Source organism: Sinocyclocheilus anshuiensis, unplaced genomic scaffold, assembly GCF_001515605.1.
Source record: "Sinocyclocheilus anshuiensis isolate Anshui unplaced genomic scaffold, SAMN03320099.WGS_v1.1 scaffold1141, whole genome shotgun sequence".
Lineage (NCBI taxonomy): Eukaryota > Metazoa > Chordata > Actinopteri > Cypriniformes > Cyprinidae > Sinocyclocheilus > Sinocyclocheilus anshuiensis.
This window is the reverse complement of record NW_015554222.1, coordinates 356,949-364,119: the sequence shown is the minus strand read 5'-3', so window position 1 is coordinate 364,119 and position 7,171 is coordinate 356,949.

Here is a 7,171-nt window from a genome sequence, read left to right as displayed (position 1 = left end):
CCTGATATATATGCGACACACACACACACACACACACACACACACACACACACACATAGCCTACTGCATGCAGATTATTTTTCATTCATAGTTTATGAATGAATCTGCTGGAAAGCTTTGTATCTAAAGAAGTCATGTAGCTTTAAAACAACATTGTTGTTCATGCACCTCTTCCAATTCAATCTTTTCATTTCTTCACATTTATTTCTGTTATTATATGACAGAATCATCAGTCTCATTAAATCTTAAGAAATCGACTGTCTTTGTGACAAAATGTTGACTAAATATTCTGGTTAAAAAATACAGTGTGATTCAGACGCTCACCTGATGGAATGACGACTTAATCCAGTTTAGTAGCCTATGGCCACTGACGTCTAGGTGAAAGTGACTGAAAGTGACTAGGATTTATGTACTAGTTTTAGAGCACCAGTGTTGGGCAGTAGTGTCACTGCAAATTGTCACGCTATGCTATTTCCGTGGTGTTATAGGGTTGCTAATTTGTACAGTGTAGCTGTAATTTCATTCACAAACACCACAACGTTACATTTTCACTGAAATTATCGTTCACCACGTTGCATGTCTGTGTATCTAGCGATACACAACTCGCTAATGAATAATTTTGAGTCAGTTCTTTTCAATTAATGTTTTTTTTTTTCACTAGACACACGCAGATAACAACACACAGAAAACAAAACGAGTGCTGGATTAAGTGGGCATTTACCTATAATCCATTCAAATAAAACCTTTTTTTATCATATGCAATCGATAAAATTGATCGAGTCTTTATTACGTTCGACACCTGCACGTGCAACTTGAGAATGAATCTGTACCTCAGGTAAAACATTCTTCAGTACACGAAAACACATTCATTTATTAATATATTAATTTATTTATTTTTTACAGGTGTTATAGAAACGTATTTTTTTGAAGTCTAATAATATTCTATGTGAATATGGCCATCTTTCGGTACAGTGGTTTATCATATTGAACTAGTGAACTAGTTTAGAGATGATGATGCTGTTTCTATCAGACTAGGGCTTAACTGGATTTTGCAAACCAATATTTGGTTATTGGAACTAAGCAAATGAGCATTATTGTGAATGTCGATAGTCATGTGTTAATGCATTTATCTGTGTGATATCAGATGTTTGTAGCTTATTTTTCAGTGCTCTTTAAAGGGGTCATATGATGCGATTTCAATTTTTCCTTTCTCTTTGGAGTGTTACAAGCTCTTGGTGCATAAAGAAGATCTGTAAAGTTGCAAAGACTAAAGTCTCAAATCCAAAGAGATATTCTTTATAAAGAGTCAACCACGCCTACCTAAAACGGCTCGTTCTAACACACCCCCACATGTCTACGTCACGATGTGGGAAGATAATAAAAGGACACATTTAATGTATAATTTGTCTTAAATCTCATTTTGTTAAATAACAATTGTGAATCGAATCGAATCGTGACATCAAAATCGTGATTCGAATTGAATCGTGAGTTGAGTGAATCTTTACATCCCTACCGCCCGCCTCTGCTCACTTAAGCCGGCCTCTGCATACTCTAGGCCGCGGCTCACTTTTCCGTCACACGCTTGAGGTATTCGGCCAATCACAACGCACTGGATAGCTGGCTAATCAGAGCACACCTCGCTTTTCAGACGGATGAGCTTTTCAGAAAGACGGGGCATAGAGGAGAAACAATAATGTACAGTATGTGGAAAATAATGTGTTTTTTGAACCTTAAACTGCATAAACACATTTCATTACACCAAATACACAAAATAATGTTCTTTTTAGCAGCATCATATGACCCCTTTAAAGATTGGAATGGAAATAATTCTGGAAATTACAGTGCTGTATTTTGTCATAGTACATCTAACTCTTTTCCAGTAACGTTTTTACTGCTTGGTTGTCAGGGCCAGTATGTGCAAATATGTATTCCTTTCTTTACTGCCTAGCTTTGTGCGAATGAAGAGATTTGCCTGCTCACTGTTTATGCAGTTACTGTGTGATATTTGATTTATCCAACTCCAGCAGAGGGCACTGTTGATTTGTTTTAAAATATTGCTTCCAGTTTGTGTGACCTCTAGAGCAGTACTCAATTCCAGTCCTGGGGACCCCCTGCTCTGTACATTTTGCTTGTCTCCCTTATTTAACACATCTGATTCAGATCATCAGCTCGTAAGGAGAGAGATCCATGAACTGAACCGAGGGCGTCAGATAAAAGAGACACACAAAATGTGGAGAGCAGTGGTACCCCAGGACCAGGTCAATTGAGAACCACTGGTCTAGATCAAATTCCAATAAGTTTTGCTAGCAAAATGTGTCTGAACTCTGCCCATCTATATTGAAAGACTATCCCCCGGTTTCACAGACAAGGCTTAAGCCTAGTCTCAGACTAAAATGTAAGTCTGAGCTGTTTCAACTGAAAGAAACTTGCACTGATTGATTTTTAAAAATATATTAATGCCTTTGTTTTGTTTCAAGATGCATACCAGTAATGTTTTTTTTTCTAAGGGCACATTTATAAAAATTACTTAAATGTCCTTATTGAACTATTGCCTAATCCTGGCTTAGTCTAGGCCTATCAGTTATACAATTATTGTATTACAAGGCAATAAGTCTAATTAGAGATTAAATACTGTAGTGAATCATTTAAAAAATCATGTGTTTTGAGGATAAGGTCATGCAGTATTTGCTGTTTCAGATGAGCTTAATTGAATGTAGGGACATTTTGTGCTTCACTTTGCACAGATGGAGTTTTGAAAAGCATGTCCTTCAGCAGCCACTCCAAATATAAGCACTTTGAGATGCAATTCAACTTTATTGTGTGATATTATTATTGAATTCTTGTTGAGTACTGCATGCTTTATTAAATCAATAGGGCACAGAAAGCAAATCACTCTAGACCAGGGTTCTTTCTCTCCTCTATCGCTCTACTGTTTTAAAAGTGATTTTAGTGACTTTCAGTATTTTTTTTTTTCAAGGCATGGAGAATGTAAAAGCATGAAACATTTTACATAAGCATGCCCAACCTCCTCACAGTTTGTGTCTGGAAAACCAGAAAAAAAATAAGTATTGAGCTGTTTATTAGGTGGTGACACATTAATAATTTATTCATCAGTTTATGATGGATTAGTCTCCAAATTATTATGCATACCCCAATAAGTAACGTCTATAACAGTTCAAGCATGCAAATCCTGTATCAGCCTGTGGTGTAATGTGGCCAGGTGTGAATGATTTATTTGTCCAATGACAAGATCAATACAGATCTGGCTACAAATGGCTGCATGATAGACCTCTAAATGCTCTTTTCTCACAGCTGACACTCAATAGCTTGAGAGAACATTATGATGAATAGAATGTATTCTATTGCAGAATACTGTACATTATATATATATATTGCAATGCATTTCCATTAATGAATCTTTTTATTTATGACTGCAGTATGACTCATTTGGCAACATATCAAACAATTCACTTACCTAATTTGCTTAGCTAACAGTTTTGCATTATGTTAATGATACAAAAAAATCATAAATTTCAAAACAAAAAATAATAATTAAAATCAATACCTGGCATCTGTGTATTGATTCGGTATAGTGATAAAATCTCATTGCAGTACTAGACAGTATTGATTTTCCTCCCACTTGTAGTCTTCACAGATCCCAAGAGATACTTTATATTCTCAGCAGGTTTTGCTTGATTTAATTTAATTTAAAAAATATAGTCGAATTTAAAGTTATTTATTGTTGCAGAGCCTATGTATCACCAAATATTTTTACATATGCAAATTATTTTACCAACAGCTGCTGTGCATTATGCTTTATTATTTTTCACAGTATTTATTTATTATTTTTATTTTTTTACCATGTGTGTAAGAACTGCTGTTTGTGCCGTTAAAAAGTACGGCATAAAAATCTCTTAAAATAATTTGTAAAAAGTAGTAGCACAATCCGAGGTATCATTGGTGAGTGTAGCTATAGTCTAAATGGTGATATCAGATACGAAAACTCATTTATAGGAGCTGAATCATTTATGTAAATGAGACCTTTTCCACTCATGTATGTGACACGTCTTGTTTATTTTCCAGACAGTTTAAAACTGCAACAGGATTGGACTTCAAGTGTATCAAGATTGGCCTTTGCCCTCTTCCGGTTGCGATTTTAGATCTTTTCTTCATCTGACATTTAAAACCTCCACAGAGAGGAGAGATGGAGGCGAAAGGACAGAACATTCCCAGCGGTCTTTAACATGATAGCTCTTACCTAAACTACCCCAGTAAGTGCCCTGTTTAGCTCATGATGATTTGTATACATGCAATATTTTTTTTAAAGGAGATGCATGTACACTACTGTTCAAAATTTTGGGGTCAGTAAGATCTTCTTTAAAGAAATTAATACTTTTATTCAGCAAGAATGCATGAAATTTATCAAAAGTGACAATAAAGACATTTATAATGTTACAAAAGATTTCCATTTTGAAATTTCTTTCTCCTCATCAAAGAATCTTGAAAAAAAAAATTTGTATCACGGCTTCCACAAAAATTAAACAGCACAACTGTTTTCAACATTCATAATAATGAGAAATGTTTCTTGAACAGCAAATCAGCTTATTAGAATGATTTCTTCAAAAGTGACAATAAAGACATTTATAATGTTACAAAAGATTTCCATTTTGAAATTTCTTTCTCCTCATCAAAGAATCTTGAAAAAAAAAATTTGTATCACGGCTTCCACAAAAATTAAACAGCACAACTGTTTTCAACATTCATAATAATGTGAGCAGCAAATCAGCATATTATAATGATTTCTGAAGGATCATGTGACACTGAAGACTGGCTGCTGAAAATTCAGATTTACTATTACAGGAATAAATCAAATTGAGATTATATTAAAATAGAAAACTTTTTTTATTGTAATATTATTTCGCCATATTTACTGTATTTTTAATCAAATGCAGCCTTGGTGAGCATAAGAAATGCTCAATTTTGATTACAATTCAAAAATCTTACTGACCCCAAACTATTAAACAGTAGTATATAGTAATCTTTTATATATGTGACCCTGGAGTCCGGACCACAAAACCAGTCTTAAGTCGCTGGGGTATATTTGTAGCAATAGCCAAACATACATTGTAGGATATTAAGTAAAGATCATGTTCAATGAAGATATTTTGTAAATTTCCTACTGTAAATATAATAAAACTTAATTTTTGATTAGTAATATGCATTGCTAAGAACTTAATTTGGACAACTTTAAAGGCAATTTTCTCAATATTTAGATTTTTTTGCACCCTCAGATTCCAGATTTTCAAATAGTTGTATCTCGGCCAAATATTGTTCTATCCTAAAAAACTATACATCAATGAAAATCTTATTTATTCAGCTTTTAGATGATGTATAAATCTCAATTACGAAAAATTGACCCTTATGACTGGTTTTGTGGTCCAAGGTCACATATGGTTTTTTTAAAAGACAGACAATATAGCATAGTCTGCACAAAAACAAAGCTTTTTAAATATATATATTTTTTAGAAATTTCTAAAAGTGGGTAGACATAGATATCTTAGCATATAGTTGAAACAGTCTTTTCAGACTGGTCTGGTACTTGGTGCTTTGAATGCTTTTATTTCAAAAGATCAAAGCAAATTTTATTCTTCATAATCTGTTCCCATTAACTGAAGCAGATAAAAAACAAAGTGTGTCTTGACCACAGTCCGAATCTCATGAATTAAACCTCAGCACACACTGTTCGGACTGACAGTTTTTGATTGGCAGAGCTAAAGCAAATGGAATAATGCACATCAGTTTTGATTCTGTCATGGCAACGCAGACCCTCTGCCACACCCTGAACGCCCCCCACCCAATGTATCTAGTCAGTCAGTCAGTCAGACCGTGAGTGTGACTTAATTTATCTTTGTTAGTCCACTGCTGCTCTGGAGGGCTAATTAGTCCTGTGTGGGTTGGAAGAACCAGCCAAGGAGAAACAGTGTGTGTGTGCATGGAGAGAGAGAGGTGTGCGTGTGTGTGCGTGTGTGCGCGCGTGTGCGCGTGTGTGCGTGTGTGCGTGGAGAGAGAGAGAAGAGAGAGAGAGACCCAGGTGTGTGAGCTTCACTAAAACTACACAAAGCAAATCTTTTCAAAGGGATAGTGCTTTTAACCCTTACTGAGATAGTGTCACATGGGACGAGATCCCGTAAGGAGAAGTAGAATCTAAAAAAAGGAAAGTGCAGCCTTCTCAGCTTGTGGATTGTGTTTATGTGTGAAAAAGAGGGAGAGTTGCTGTATCTAATCTTATGTTTGGGGAAAGTATGTTAGGTCCCCTGAGGATCCTCTCACTCTTGCTTTCTCTTTCTTTTTTCTTTTTTAATCCCTTACACATTCATTCATTTTTTGCACCAAGGACAAAAGCACAGATTAGAACTAGATTTTTATGCTTTCTAAAGAGAATGTGAGTGGTGGTTGCAAAGATAGATAGATAGATATATAGATTTCTATTCTGTTTTAGTCAAAGTAAAAATAAAACTAAAAATTAAAATATATTCATTTTAAATGGTATAAGTGGAATTAGTCATCACAACATTTGCAGTTTATCGGATTATTTATTTTGTATTAAACTATCAGTGTTTATAAATATTAAGTGAGTGTCAGATGACAGCAAAGGGTGTTGTGGGTGGTTTCCAGGCTGTTGCTTTGCACTTGCTAAGATATTCTCATGGGTTTTTAGTGTATTGCTATGCAGTTTCTTTGTCTTACTATAGTTATGGGTAATTACTAATTGAAGAAGCTTATGTGAGTTATTCTTTCCTGTGTAAAAGTTATAATGTTTTGTGAGTGGTTGTAGTGAGTGGTTACCAGGGTGGTGCTATATATACCTTTACTTAGGTTTTCTGATGGTTTTTAAAGCATACTGCTGTGCATTTGCTGAGGTGTTGTGGGTGGCAGGTAGGTAGTTGCTTACAGAGGAAGATATAATATATATATATGCACTTCAGTATGTGTGGTTAAGGGTTTGCTCAAATCCATTACATTAAGGATGAACAATAGTTATACAGTAGCAGCACCACTTACTAACCTTCTGCATTATTAATTTTTTCTTTTCATTTCGGCAAAGTGATGGTAGTAGCCGTCTACTGGCACTTACAAATGAATTCATTTACAGAAAGGAAAGGGGTGTGTG